This window comes from Stenella coeruleoalba (genome assembly GCF_951394435.1).
Source record: "Stenella coeruleoalba genome assembly, chromosome: 17".
NCBI lineage: Eukaryota > Metazoa > Chordata > Mammalia > Artiodactyla > Delphinidae > Stenella > Stenella coeruleoalba.
The window spans coordinates 66556364-66571817 of NC_137163.1; positions in this window are offsets into that span (position 1 = coordinate 66556364).

Below are 15454 nucleotides of genomic sequence, written 5' to 3' on the forward strand. Positions count from 1 at the left end.
ACAGACAGAGGAGAAGGCCATACTGGATACTGGAAAGCAGATTCTGGAACGATGCAGCCATATGTCAAGGAAACTTTGGAGCCCCCAGGAACTGGAAGAAGCAAAGCAGGATTCTTTGGTAGAGCCTTCAGAGGGAGTACGGCCCTGCCAACACCTTGATTTCATACTTCTGATTTTCAGAACTTTGAGAGAATAGATTTCTGTTGTTTTAAGCCTCCAAGCTTATGGTAATTTGTTACAGCAGGCATGGAAAACGAACACGGTGGGGTTACTGGGCAAGTCAATTACCTTCTCTATGTCAATTTATTCCTCATGTTGAGTGCAAGGATGATATTAGTGCTTACCCCGTAGGGTAATGAGGATAAATAAGCCAGTCAACTGCTTAGAACAATACCGCAGCTTGGTAAGACCCCGCAACCATTTGGTCTTGTGTTATTAGTCCGTGCTGATCACCACTGATAAGTTCATTTTCAGACTTTCGGTCCAGGTAAGATTACCTGGACTTTTGAGGGCTTGAGTGTCTGCTTCTGCTATGCGAACCTGGAGGAAAAGGTAGTCTGTGGACTCCAGGGCCCCATCACCCTGCACCAACCTTCCCTAGGTGCTCTCTGCAGCCCTGCGCGTCTAAGTAGGCGGGGTCTCCTCTGGCAATGCACGACAGCAAGCAGAGGGTTGGAGCTTCAAAATTGACATCTTGTTCCCTTATCCGCTGTAAGAACATAGTGCTTTTCTTTTGGGGGCAAAAATGTTAATATCTGTCAGTTTTTCTTACTAACTCATGATGCTGAACATTTTTTTTTTTTTTTTTTGCCGTACGCGGGCTTCTCCCTGTCGTGGCCTCTCCCGTTGCGGAGCACAGGCTCCGGACGCGCAGGCTCCGCGGCCACGGCTCACGGGCCCAGCCGCTCCGCGGCATGTGGGATCTTCCCGGACTGGGGCACGAACCCGTGTCCCCTGCATCGGCAGGCGGACTCTCAACCACTGCGCCACCAGGGAAGCCCAATGCTATACATTTTTAATTAACAAATTAACCAGTCCACTGTAAAACTTGGTGATAGTTTTACTTCTGATAGAGAAGGGCGATTTCTTTCTAATCTGCCTCATGGCTGTGGATGGCTTATTTAAATTGCCACTTGACTGAAGACAGTGGTTCTGTCATGCGTCTTTGTATCCCCTTGCTCTGTGCCTTGTACATGGTAGGTACAATCAATATGCAATACTGTATATGATTGGCTGTGGAGCTATTACATTGCAATGCTCCTGGGCTGCGAGATATAAAAAGTTTCAGAGCACTCAAAAAGAGACTGATTTTTCCCTGAAACCCAAAGCAGAAAGTACCCTTACCACTAAAAAAGAAAAAGTTTTAAGAATCTCTTCTTTTGACCACTAAGTCGTGGCCAATTTTGCAAGACTCTGACTTTTACCTTTTCACACGTTGTCCCCTCTGCTTATGGTGTTCCTCTCCTCCTTGGCCACCCCTTCAACCTTCACGTCCCAAGTCAAATGTCACTTGTGCAATGAAGTCTTCTGGGATGTTCTCACTGCTGATTCTTGTCCCCACCACTATCATGGCGCTTGTCACAAGGAATTGTAATTACTGACTTGCATTTCTGGCTTCTAGGCTGGGAGCTTCCAAAGGGTCCTCTGCAGTTCCATCTCTGTACTCCTAGGGTAGACCGTGGTGCCTGGATGTAGGCTTGCTCAGTAAGCATTGGTTGACTGACAGTTTAACTGTCTATATCAATGAATGCGTTGATGAACAGTATTCCAGTGGGGTTTGCAATGCCTGCCCATTAATCAGTAGCAACATGACAGACTGGATCAGGGTTAGGGAGGTGCCTTAATGTCTGTGACTGTCTCCGTTTGGTTGACTCCTCTTATTTTAGTGAAGTCGTTCTGCTGTGTTAGCAGTGATTGAATTACCAATCGCCCATCTTCTCCTTGCGCCTTCTTAATTGTCCTGTATCACAGTGGGATCTCTCGTTCTGCTAATTCACTTTACCAACTGATAATCTAAAAATTTTATTTTTTTAAATAATTTATTTTATTGAAGTACAGTTGATTTACAATGTTGTGTTAATTTCTGCTGTACAGCAAAGTGACTCAGTTTTTCATATATATATATTCTTTTTCATAATCTTTTCCATTATGGTTTATCATTGTTATTTATCCATCCTATATATAATAGTTTGCATCTGCTAATCCCAAACTCCCAATCCCTCCCACCCCATCCCCCCTGCCCCTTGGCAACCGCAAGTCTGTTCCCTGTGTCTATGAGTCTCTTTCGTAGATAAGTTCATTTGTGTCATATTATAGATTCCGCATGTAAGTGATATCATATGGTATTTGTCTTTCTCTTTCTGACTTACTTCACTTAGTATGATGATCTCTAGGTCCATCCATAATGCTGCAAATGGCATTGTTTCATTTTTTTTATGGCTGAGTAGTATTCCATTCTATATATGTAACACATCTTTATCCATTCCTCTGTCAGTGGACACTTAGGTTGTTTCCATGTCTTGGCTATTGTGAATAGTGTTGCTATGAACATAGGGGTGCATGTGTCTTTTTGAATTATAGTTTTGTCTGGATATATGCCCAGGAGTGGGATTGCTGAATCATATGGCAGCTCTATTTTTAGTTTTTTGAGGAACCTCCATACTGTTTTCTATAGTGGCTGCACCAACTTACATTGCCACCAACAGTGTAGGAGGGTTCCCTTTTTTCCACATCTTATAGAATACTGTCCAAGTCCTTTTCCTTGCACTGAGTACAAGAATAGAAGCAGGAGATCCTCTATGGAGCCAAGGAGAGATAACAATGCTTTGGAATAGGGTCATAACAGTGAGAAGGAAGAGAACTGGGGCAATTTGGTATATGCTATAGAGGGAGGGTCAACAGGACTTGCTGAAAGGATTGTATGTGGGAGGTGAGAGAAAGAGAATAATTATGGCGCATTCCTAGATTTGGATCTGGGCAACTGGGAGGAAGGTGAGATGGGGAAAACCAAGACAGAAATAGCTTTATTTTTATTTTATATTATTGTATTTTATTTTATTGTATTGTATTTTATTTGTGTGTGTGCATGTGCATGTAGTGAAGTTGAAAATCAAGAGTTTTGCTCTGGACAAGTTAACCTTGAGCTACGTGATAAATTAGGCATTAGAGATGTTGGTTGGCAACTGGACACCCACGTTTGGAACTCAGAAGGGCTCAGAGGTGGGATATTCAGTTTGGGATTCACTAGCACATACGTGATCTTTGAGGACTGGGGGTGTTTGAGATCACCTTGGGGAAGAGTGCAGACAGAGAGAAGAGTGTCCTGGGACTAAGCCCTGGATAAGTTCCAATGCGGGCAACACTTATTATCAGTTATTTCCAATACGTTTCTTTTCGTATTAGCGATCTCTTTACAAAACCTGAAGCTTCTATTTTATAGGGTTCCCAGTCTCAGAGAGTTCAAAAGAATTATATGTTCCATATAATTTAGAAGTGCTTATTTCGCCAAAAAAAAATTCCATTAAGATGTGCAGTTATTCCTTGCCATTGCTTTATGAGAAGCCTTAACTTCTTAAGAGACCTGTAATTTTCCTTTTAATTTCTGATGTGAAGAGTCTCTCAAGAGATCTTAATCTGGTAATTACTGAAGCTTTATACTGGTTTCAACTTGCTAGAAAACATTTCAATTGGATACCATTAGGGGAAATGCTTTATATGTCTTTTTACACTTTCCTGTTCTCGAAGCGTTTGTAAACACAGCAACTGAAGTTTCTTATCCAGGGAGTAGCACACATTTGATTAAACAAGGTACAACTTGGATTTCCAAACCACTGTCAGTACCCCCCAAGAACTGGTGTGGTACAGCTTAGTAGACCCCAACCATCTTAATCCCACACTGATTTCTTGTTGAGACACGACAATGCAGTTTATAAAAAGTTGGCAGAATGCTACAATGCTTTACACACGTTCATTTGACAGAGGCCGCCCGGAGAAAACGCACAGATACACAAAACAAAAACAACATATGCACAAATGGTTAAGTGCTCTCTGCTTCCTATGCCTTTTTTCCCACTACCATGTAATGAGTCTGTTTACAGGACATCCATAGGAAAGAACATACACTTACTCAGTCCATATCCTTGACAGCTAAGCCTAATTTGGAATTTCATCACACCTTCACTGACACCCACAATGTGTAGGGGAAAAACAGAATTGGATGTGGCTCTAAGTTTTACTCTCAGCTAATACGGAAGATGCTTAATGCTTAACCGTGCTTTCTCCTTACCAGTAATGAAGCCCTGGCTGGTGCCGGTGCTATTTGCTCCCACTGTAAATCTTCTAATGCCCCTATAATGCTTAATTTTTCAAGTTTCCTCCTTATCTTCTTCTCACTGTGATTTAGCAGAAAAATCCACACACTGCCAAATGATCCTGTACAATTACAGGATTTATGGGGTGCTAGAACAGCCCTTGGGCACGGCTATCAAAGGAGGGGAGCTACTCATTTATTCAGTAGTGTGTGTGGGTCTGCAAAAGGAAATGGTCAAAATGGCAACTGTTTATTACCAAATTGAAAGAATTTAAGCAGTTCCCCTGGACAATCTGTTGAGTAGGAGGAAACACAGGGCTATATACAAGTGTGTGAGGTGTGGTGTACAATTTTCCTCTCGGTGGATGGACTCTTTCTAAGACATTTGGCCCATCGAAGCCAGGGTACCCTTGTTCTGTAGATGAAGAGCTGCTCCTTTATCCTGTCTCAAATTCTCTACTTGGGAGAAGATGTGAATGAAATGCAGATGTTTAGAAATATAAAAATCTCTTTTGCTGTGAGTACTTAAGCCTGGGAGGAAAGCCAGTGGAATCACTAATTCTGTTTTCTATTTGTTTTGTTTACTGAGAGGTTTTAGAGGTAAGAATACAAAACCTTATTAAAGAAGACTTGATAAATGTTATTTTTGTGAGCAAAAGTGCCTTTTGTTTCACAGTAGAATGGAAAACAGTACTGTTCTTAACCAAATCTAGAGTTGTCTAACTATGTAGGTCAGAATCCATACCGATTAGAAATTGTCCTACTTTTAAAAGTATTTTTCCATTGCAACATGAATACTCGGAATCATTTGGTCTGACTTTCATAGTGGTGGGGAAGCTAGCATTTTCACATTTTTTTCCCCGATTCATCACAATGGCGCATGAAGAATTGCGTCATTAGAGCCAAGCCTTGTACCAGTGACACCAAAGAGCATGCTCTGGTCTTGCAGAGATAGGCACGGTTGGGTCACTGCTCTTTCAGTGCATGAGCCGTATCTGCTGGCCAATATTTTGCCCAACGATTCTAATCCTATAACTTACTCCATAACCCTATAACTTGGTGATGTGGAATTTTAAAGGCACTGATACTTTCTGCAAGATTGGAAGCATTCCAGCCTCTCCCAATGAGTAGAATGCTAAACACCAACATGTCATAAATTAATATTTATAATGATCTCTGAGGTGGTTGGCATTACTCTAGCCCACTCTGTTGGTCTCTGTCCCACTGTTTTTTTTTTAAATCAAAGGATACCACAGAAGAGTGGACAGTCATGTACACCCTAGCCGTCCCTAGAAAAGGCCTGGAAAAAGGACAGTTTGGATGGGATCTAAGGCAATACCATCAGCCCAAGAAAGATGTCATGAATAACCTTTATGGGGTGATGTACTGGAAGGGACACTAAGTAGTAACCCAGTCCTTACTGGATCTTTTCAGGGACCTTTATTCAAACCAGTCCAAAAAGATCTGTGCCTAACTTTCTTGTCAAAAATTTGTATAGACAGTTATTTAAATTCTTCACCTGTGGAAGCATTCCAACCTCTCCCAATGAGTAGAATGCTAAACACCAACTTTTAATGTCCCATCCAAAGGAAATACTGCAGCTGAGAGGCACTCATGTATATCTTACCGTAACCTTACACATTTCTTCCCAGCCTTTGTGGCTAGCGATGGACGGTGGCTGGATCTAAATGCTAAAGTCCTGGTGTTAGTTTGTGTTCATTCCCGGGATCATAAGCGTCTGCAAAAGCCTGTGAGACTGTGTGAAGGGGATAGCCTTTCATGTCATATCTATGATTAAAAAAAAAAAAAATGTCTTTCTTCAAGCCTAAAACGGAGAGGCTTTTCCAAGGTTTTTAGGTGGTTGTTCGACAAGTGGCTGAAACACCTTCTTTTGTTTCCCATTTAAGTCAGCTCAGGCACAAGAAAATGACATTAATTTCAACTTGAATTGAGCGGTACTTAAATCAAGAAGCTGAAAAGCTACTGGAGCCTGCGGTGCTAATAAGGGCTTTCACATATTAAGCCAGGCAGTGCACTTTCCCCCTCACCAGCACTTGCATTTACTCCATTCTATAGACAAGAAAATTGAGGCTCAGAGACCCTCCACCAGGGTTCCAAGGTCAGTAAGGAGCTGAGCCTGCATTTGACACCAGAGCCTGTGTTCTCCTAGGACCTTTTTTGTCTAAGGCTTCCTATCTAACCTAAACTCAAAGTGAAATAGAAAATCAAACAAAAAAGTCAGTATCTAGATAAATATAGGTAGACAAGTGGGCTTTTCAGATTACAAGACTCTTTGGCTAGGTTTTTGTTTGATTATCTGTACTATCATCTTAAGTCATTACTTAGCCGTGCCAGTGTAAAATGTAGGGTCTGTGAAAGCATCATCTGCTTCCCTTGAGGGGATTGTGCTTAGCTGTGAGTTCATAATTTAAGCACCTGTTGGTATTGGTTAGTGGCTCTCGGTAGCACCATTTATACTCTACACTGGGTATTTTTAGATGACTAATGTTGCAAACTAAAAAGCCTCTTTATCAATATACCAGTACCTCTGAATGTATATTTTTGTATACTTTTTCCTTTCTCTCTCTCTCTCTCTCTCTCTTTGGTAATGGCTCTTGGAGTTTCCTGCTGCACATCAATATTTTCAGGGATGGTTCCAGCTTCCTTTTGGGTCCCTTGGATAAATGCACATGTCCGCCATGATCTCAGCTGCTCTCCCTCTAAAGATGGTAACAAGTTTCAGTTGAAAGAAGTTTAGAGTGTGCCTCTTTGCCAAAGAAAACAAATCCAGTATCTCTCTGATGGGTTTGTTTTGCCAAACTTTCAAAGGAAGACTGTTCTAAAATGGTGTCTTTCACCTCAAGTTTTCAAACACTGCTAGAATTAAAGGAATGATGAACTTTCCCATTTCTTTGGATCTTATAACTTGTCCGGGGGGTATGGGAAGACATGTCTGAAGACTATTATGTGGTCACCTCAGTGTCACAGACACATGCAGGTATGTTCCCCTCTCCTTCACCGCCCTCTACCCCACCATCTTTTATTCTCAGGAACTTGGTCTTTTAAGGAACAGGTTTTGCTTTTGTGCTCTGAAGTCAAATGCTCTCCACAGGATTCTAACAAATGTTTTAGATGTACCACGGGCAAATCTTCATCTCTTTTGGATTATCAATGTTTTCATTTTTAGTGTAGTTCTTAGAAGGCAGGGGAATTATTATGAAACCAGAAGAGTTAAAAGGAAAATTTAGGTTTTTAAACTCCATATCCTCCAAGAGTTCCATCCACAGTAAAGCCTTCATTGAATGCCCCAAGAGGAATTGATGGCTCATGTATTTTCCTGTTATATTCTTCCTTGTATTGTATATTAGTTTCTTACGTTTCTCTATTTCCTTTTTCCTCTCCAGTGATCTGTACAAAAGAATTCAATAAATGCTTTCTGAATGAATGTATGTTGAATGAATTTTAGGGACGTGAAATAGTGCACGTAAATAAAATTAATGTACTAGTAGTTGATATTACGTGTAACATGAAATTACTTTCTGAAATGTATCAAAAGGTACTTAATTTTTAAAGAAATCACGGAGCTCTTAATACATGGTCACATCAAGTCAGCATTCATACAAATTAAGAACCCTGTCAACTTTCTGATGTCTACACTGAAGGATCGGGAACTCAGAATACAAAGCACAGATTTCCGGGCTTCTACGGATTTAAATGATTAAATGAATATTATTTGGAGGTGGTTATAGGGCTGAAAAGTGATCTGTGTAATTAAAGCTTTCTTTCTCTAGTAGCTGAGTAAGCTTACATTCTATGTCCTTGTACTGAGCAACTGGGGAGTAAAGGGTGGGCTTGAAGCAGTCTCTACAAATAAACTCAGGATTCAACATTTGCAAAGAAAATTTTTTAAAAAATTTGCAAAAGACTCATCTGAGACAAAAGACTTTTGTCTTTTACCAGATTTATCTGATATAAGAAAAACCCACCTATTATCTTATAAAGGCTACCATGTCTTAAAATTAACAATGGTTAGTAAACTATAACTGTGGAAAGGAAACAACTGCTCATTGAATGCCATCTGTGGATCAGGTTCTATGGTAGGTCTTTTACATATTCATAATGAGTATAATAAAAGTTTATATAAACTTTACAAAGGGCCTAACATTTTTCTAACTGTTTTATGTATATTCACTCCTGTAATCTTTTTTTTTTTTTTTTTTGCCGTACGCGGGCCTCCCACTGCTGTGGCCTCTCCCGTTGCGGAGCACAGGCTGCGGACGCGCAGGCTCAGCAGCCATGGTTCACGGGCCCAGCCGCTCCGCGGCATGTGGGATCTTCCCGGACCGGGGCACGAACCCGTGTCCCCTGCATCGGCAGGCGGACTCTCAACCACTGCGCCACCGGGAAGCCCAAACTTTGTTATTCTTATAAAAAAAAATTAAATCCATTTTTCCTAATGTTTCCCTGTACATTTAAAAATAGGTACCAAAGTAGGCTTCGTTATTTTTTAATGCCTAAAGGCAGTGGTTTATCAACTATTTTCCACCTTAACCCACTTAATGGACATGGCATGCTCCAGTGAGTAACAGTGGCTTCAACGATTCACAAGTGGACCAGGGAGATGTGAAATGTCTGAGTCTCCTGTAGGGGAAGTCTATCAAGGAGAAATTTGCTCCCTAAGTGATCTGGAGATGCTTCCAGAGGGGAGACGCTGTCTGCCTCACTCATCCCCTAACCCAGGGGAGAATGCTTGCCTTACGCTTGGTGCAGTAGAATACAATTGAATTCTCACTTCATATGCAAAAGAGAGGAGGAAAATATTCACTTTTCTTCTTAGAAATGCTTCCTTTTTTTCTTGCGTTTAATTACATGAATTGTTTAAAAACGTACACAATTTTTAGGGAATGGGTTTCAAAAGGAATTTATTTTCTTTCACAAAATTTAAAGTATCAACTATATATAAATGAAAAGGCACCTTGAATAAGGGATGAAATAACAATATTATGTGATGAACACATAAGAAATACTTCTAATTTGGCAAAATGCTCCAAGTTGTCTAGTATACTATATTTCTTCCCCAGTATTTAGCTAATTTTTGCTTGTAATGAAATCTCCTCTCCTGGTTATCCTTCATCCTTTGATGGCTTTCCTGTTTCTGCCCAACAGATAATCATAGCAGAATCACACTAGGATCCCTTCTCTTCTTGGTTTGTATAGTTTCCTTATGTACTGTCACCCAGCCCCACAGTATAAAATGCCTATATGCGCCAATTTCTCCCAAATACTTTTCTTTAGCTTTGATCTCTCTCCTGGTCACCAGACTGGTATATGACACTCCCTCCTTGGTATTTCTGCTTGTTTAACAGGCTTCTTGGACTTAAAGCAGGATTCTTGATTTTTCACCTTCTCCCACATGGTTTATCCTTCCAGTTTTCCCATCTCAGAAAATGACACACCCGTTCTCATCTGGACAGCAGCTGTAGCCTCCTAACTGGTCTCCTACTTCCAATAATGATTCCTCTTCAGTCCATTTCTCCCCCAACAGCTAAGGAGATCTCTCAAAACCATAAATCAATGATGTTCTTCCCCAGGGTAAAATCTTCCAATGAATGTTCTCTATTGTGTTTACAATAAAATTCAGACTTTTACCTTTGCCTCTAAAACCCTACAGAATGTGATCTCTCTCTGCTTACATCTTTGACCTCATTTTCTACCGTATTTCTCTTGTTATTACTCTCTAGGCCATTGATTTTTATTCATTGAACACTAAGCTTCTTCCTGCCTATGAGCATTGTTACTAAGTCTTCAGCATCTTCCTATGTGTGGCTCTTTCTTGTCATTTGGTTCTCAGTTCAAGTATGATCTCAGTCAATTCAAAGTAGCCACACAGTTACTTTCTATCTCATCATCAGATCTGGATTCTCCACCCAGTGCTTCTTAATACCTGATAACTTCTTGTTTATTTACTTAGTGGTATACTGTCTCTTTCCCCCTTATCCTACCAGAGTGGAATCTTGTCTGACATGTTACTGTAGCCAACCTGCCTACCACAGTGCCTGGCATCAGATAGGCACCCATTAACTCTTCATTCATGAACTTAACAATTCTTCAATGACTTGTCTACCCTGTACCAGGTACTCTGTTGAGAGCTAGGATTCAGTGGTCACCAAGATCTAGTTCCTGCCCTCTCAGAGGGCTAGAGCTTAGTGGGAGAGACAAATGACCATGTAATTATGATGCAGTATAAATGCTATAGTAAACACAAGCACAGGGTGTACACGCCCTTTTCCTAACTCAAAATTGATAGACTAGAATCTGTCATCTTGTCAATGTGATTGGGAACATACATCCCTAAACGCATTACTTTACACTTTTCTGCACTGAAATTTCCTTGGACGATTTGTACCTCTTTCTAGGTCTTTTGAGTTGCCTTTCCTCCTTCACTATTTAGAACTTTGAGTCTCTATTGTGATTATACATTGGAATCACCTTAAATTTTTTTTTAAATACTTATGTCTGGATCCCCACCCCAGAAAATTCGATTCAATTGTTCTGGGGTGTGGCTTGAACACTGGAATTTAAAAAAATCTCCCCAAGTGCTTCTGATATGCAGGCAGGGTTGAGAACAATTGCTCTAGATGTCTTATTCCTCATTGTATAGTCTGGGGCTAATCGGCCTCTGCATCAACTGGGAAATGGTTAGAAATGTAGAATCTCAGACCCCATCCCAGACCCACTGCATCCAACCTGCATTTTAACAAGATAGCTTTCTTTGGTCTAGGAGACCCTAGTGTTATTCCCCAAACTTGTAGATCTCACTATACATTTCTTCCTCAAAATCATTTAGAAACATGATAATTGAGAAAAGTCCCCAAATCTGTCTCTAGGAGACCTGGTTGTGAACACTTTTCACCCAAAGAACTGCTCTTTTCTACCATCTATTGCTTATTGTCTTTAAACAAGATCTCTGTACATGACCAACATTTTTTTTCCCACAGTTTCAAAGTATTTATTTTAAAATAAGCTTTCCTGTGGAAACATGTAAGTAACTTTATGAAATTTTAAATAAAATATTACTGGCATCTTCTCCTCATGCATAAACATCCTCACACTCACACACACAAAATCAAAGATGCAGAGAAATAATTAAATCTATAAATTAGGAAACAGTAAGTGAATAAGGTAAAGGAATATTACATACATGCTAAGATATAAAGTTTCAAGTTGAAAACAAATAGCTGATTCACTCTGTTATAAAGCAGAAACGAACACACCATTGTAAAGCAATTACACTCCAATAAAGATGTTAAAAAAAAAAATTCCAGAGGGCTATTTGGTAAGGTGAGAGAATCTATAATGTCATAAGTTTTCGTTTTAAATTTTCTATTTCTCAAAAAGTTGTATAATAAGTTTTATTTCTACAGGACTAAACTTTTGAAATTCATTTTGTGTTTTAATTTGAGCAACGACTCTGTTTCTGTTCCTACTATTGCATGTTGAAACCATCAATGAGTCCTCAATTCTGAAATCCACAGAAGCATTTTCCTATCCTTCTTATTTATTTACTTAATTTTATTTTAAAAAAGTGTATATGTTTATGATGATTTATACACATATGCATTGTGAAATGATTACTATAATCAAGCTAATTAACGTATCTTCTTACACAGTTACCATTTTGTGTGTGTGTGATCAGAGCACGTGAAATCTACTCAGCAAATTTCCAGTATTCAGCACAGTTTCTGTCCTTCTTTATGGTCCAGCAAGGAAGATTGAAAAAATGGTTGACTCAAAAGAGATTAAGGTGTTCTTTAATATTTCATCCTCAATAGGAGTCATTATCCAAACAAAACTTCTTTTCTTTTTTTCAAGTCACATCCCGTGTGGAAGGTCTGTATACTTATATATACCAATTATAAAACAATGTAACCACTGAGGTGCAATAAAAAGATATTTCCAGTTTCGTCCAAATATCCTCATTAGATTTGCTTCTCCAGTTACAGATGAGACTCCAGGAAAGAACATCTGGGAACGGATGGGCGTCATTTCTGAGACATGAAGAGTGTTAGACTCTATAAATTTTAATTCTGTGTCTGAAGGCAAAGGGATACTCATATTTAAAAAGGAAAACACCTTAAAGAATGGTTCAAACCCATTGACATTAGAAAAGGATATTAAATATTCCAGGGAAAATGATCAATAATGAGGCAGTTAAATAAACCGAAAGAAACTCTGCCTCTGAAGCCTTAGGGAAGGAATTGAAACCACATCTAAAACCCACAGAAAAAAAAAAAGTTAGCTGGGAAAAGCACCTGGCCCCAACAATGCTATGACTGAGCTCATAAAAGTGGAGGGCAATTATGTAGCTAGTACCCTGTAAAATTTGTCAGTGCACATGGAAAAACAGAGTAATAGCCAGAAGCCTGGGACAAATCAAACGGTAAAGACTATGTAAGGGAGAACGGAGAGCAAGGAAGGTTCACAGATCGGGCCCGGGAAAGCTCCCTGATTTCCCATCAATCCAGCTACATGCCACAAATGCTTCAATAAACTATTTTAAGCACAAGATGTACAAGACAGTCCCAGGAGGAGAAAGGAGAAGTAGGGGACGTTTTTCAGAAAGAAAGCCGAACGACCTAATTAACTGCAGCAATCGAAGCGGAGTCATCTGAACGTCTTGATTATCTTTATATGATTGAGTTGCAAGCTCTCCATCAAGAGGACAGTTTTATAATGAAGAAATTGTTCTGCAGCTACACCGTTTATTTAGCCCACTCCTCTCATAATGGAGTCAGCCTAGAAGCTGTGGGTTGTAAGAGGTACGGTGGATATTGAATTGACTTCACACAGGTTATACCAACCATCACTATCATATGGGAACCCATCACTGTGTCATGAGAAACAACACAGAAGGGGTGGCAAAGAAAGTGACCAAAAAGCAGCGACTGGCACAATTTGTTGATTAAATGGATGAAATTAATAAATTTCCTTTGGTTGGGCACTTAACTCATTTTCAAGTTGACATTGTAATTAATGCTACCATAAATTTGCCTTAAAGTCTGTTTCCCCACACTTAAGAGTCTGTCTTAAGGCATAAATTTCAAGGAGTGGAATTTTTAGACTAAAAGACATTAAACTTTTGGAATCTTTTACTAAATTCTCCTAAGTAGGTCTCTATCTATTGATAACCCCCTAATGTCAGAGAGTTCCCTTTCCCCTGCATCCTTGTAAACACTGTGTGTAATCGTTTGAAAAAACGCATCTTTCTTATGCAAAAAATACATAGTATTACATTTTAATTTACTTTGCATCGCTTTCATTACTTGTGAAGCTGGACATTTATTTTCTATGTCAATTGGCCCATTTTTTAAAAAATACAGGGGCTATTCTTCTTTTCCTTATTCATTTGTAAGTTCTCTTTATATGTACTTGAAGTGCCTGAAATCTGTGAGGACTTTGGTGGGGCTACTGAAACAACAGCATAACATTTATGATCTGGGAGTGCACTTCACACGCGCTCATTTGTGGGGTTATCGCTGCGGCATGGCATAATCATGATGGTAGCTGTTACAATAAAACCCACTGGTTCAAAACACAGTAGCTGAAAATTACTGAAATGCTTGATTACAACATTAATACATTAAACAAATGAATATACCTGTTTTTTTTCTTCTGAGAAAATGTAGTTGTTAGAATTGCAAAGAATTAGAATTATCAAAGAATTAAAGAAAGACTATGGTCTTTCAAAAATCATCTTCATGGATAAACAAATGAATTTAGATTAGCGTATCAAGTTTTAAGTAGGATGGGCTCCGTGTTTTCCTTAGCAAACTTTTTTCGTAGATAACCCAAAGATAAAATTCAGCATTTAGACAGAATCCTGGATTAGGAAGTGGGGAAGATTGACAGGAATTATTTATGTTTTACCATCCTGATGGAGTGATAATTTGAAATTTAAATAGTTACAGAAAAAGAAATTAAGGAAAAGCAATTATTTTTAAGAATGATTACGTGATTAATTGTGATTTCATGAGTACCAAAGACGTGAGGCTTTCTTTGAATCTTATTACTGTAGCAGATATAGAATAAGTGATGTTGATTTTTCAGCATTCTGTCTCATTCTAGAGTTACTAATTGGTTGAACAGTGTGTTCTGTGAGGCAAGGTTTACTTAAAATATTGAAGGAGCGGTGCACCACCAAGTCAAAAGTACCAATGGTTGGATGAGTCAGTGATTGGTAGGACGTGATTTAAAAATTTGGCTTCCTCTAAGAGAAATTAAGATAAGAATATACTTCTTAACTTAGAGTTGCATTATTTTCCTTTGTATTAAAAGTAATTTTTCTTGGAGTATAGTCGATTTACAATGTTGTGTTAGTTTCTGCTGTACAACAAAGTGAATCAGTTATGCATACACACATATCCACTCTTTTTTAGATTCTATTCCATATAGGTTATTACAGAGTATTGAGTAGAGTTCCCTGTGGTATGCAGCAGGTTATTATTAGTCATCTGTTTCATATATAGTAATGTGTATATGTCAATCCCAATCTCCCAGTTTATCCCTCCCCCCTTTTCCTCTTGGTAACTATAAGCTTATTTTCTACATCTGTGACTCTATTTCTGTTTTGTAAATAGGTTCATTTGCACCATTTTTTTAGATTCCACATATAAGGGATATCTTGTGATATTTGTCTTTCTCTGTCTGACTTACTTCACTTAGTATGATAATCTCTAGGTCCATTCATGTTGCTTCAAGTGGCATTATTTTGTTCTTTTTTAAGGCTGAGTAATATTCCATTGTGTGTGTGTGTGTGTGTGTGTGTGTGTGTGTGTGTGTGTGTATGTGTATATATATATATATATATATACACACCACATCTTCTTTATCCATTTTTCCATCGATGGACATTTAGGTTGCTTCCATGTCCTGGCTAATGTAAATAGAGCTGCAATGAACACTGTGGTACATGACTCTTTTTGAATTATGGTTTTCTCAGGGTATATGTCCAGTAGTGGGATTGCTGGATCGTACGGTAGTTCTATTTTTAGGTTTTTAAGGAACCTCCTTACTGTTCTCCATAGTGGCTGCATCAATTTACATTCCCACCAACAGTGCAAGAGGGTTCCCTTTTCTCCACACCCT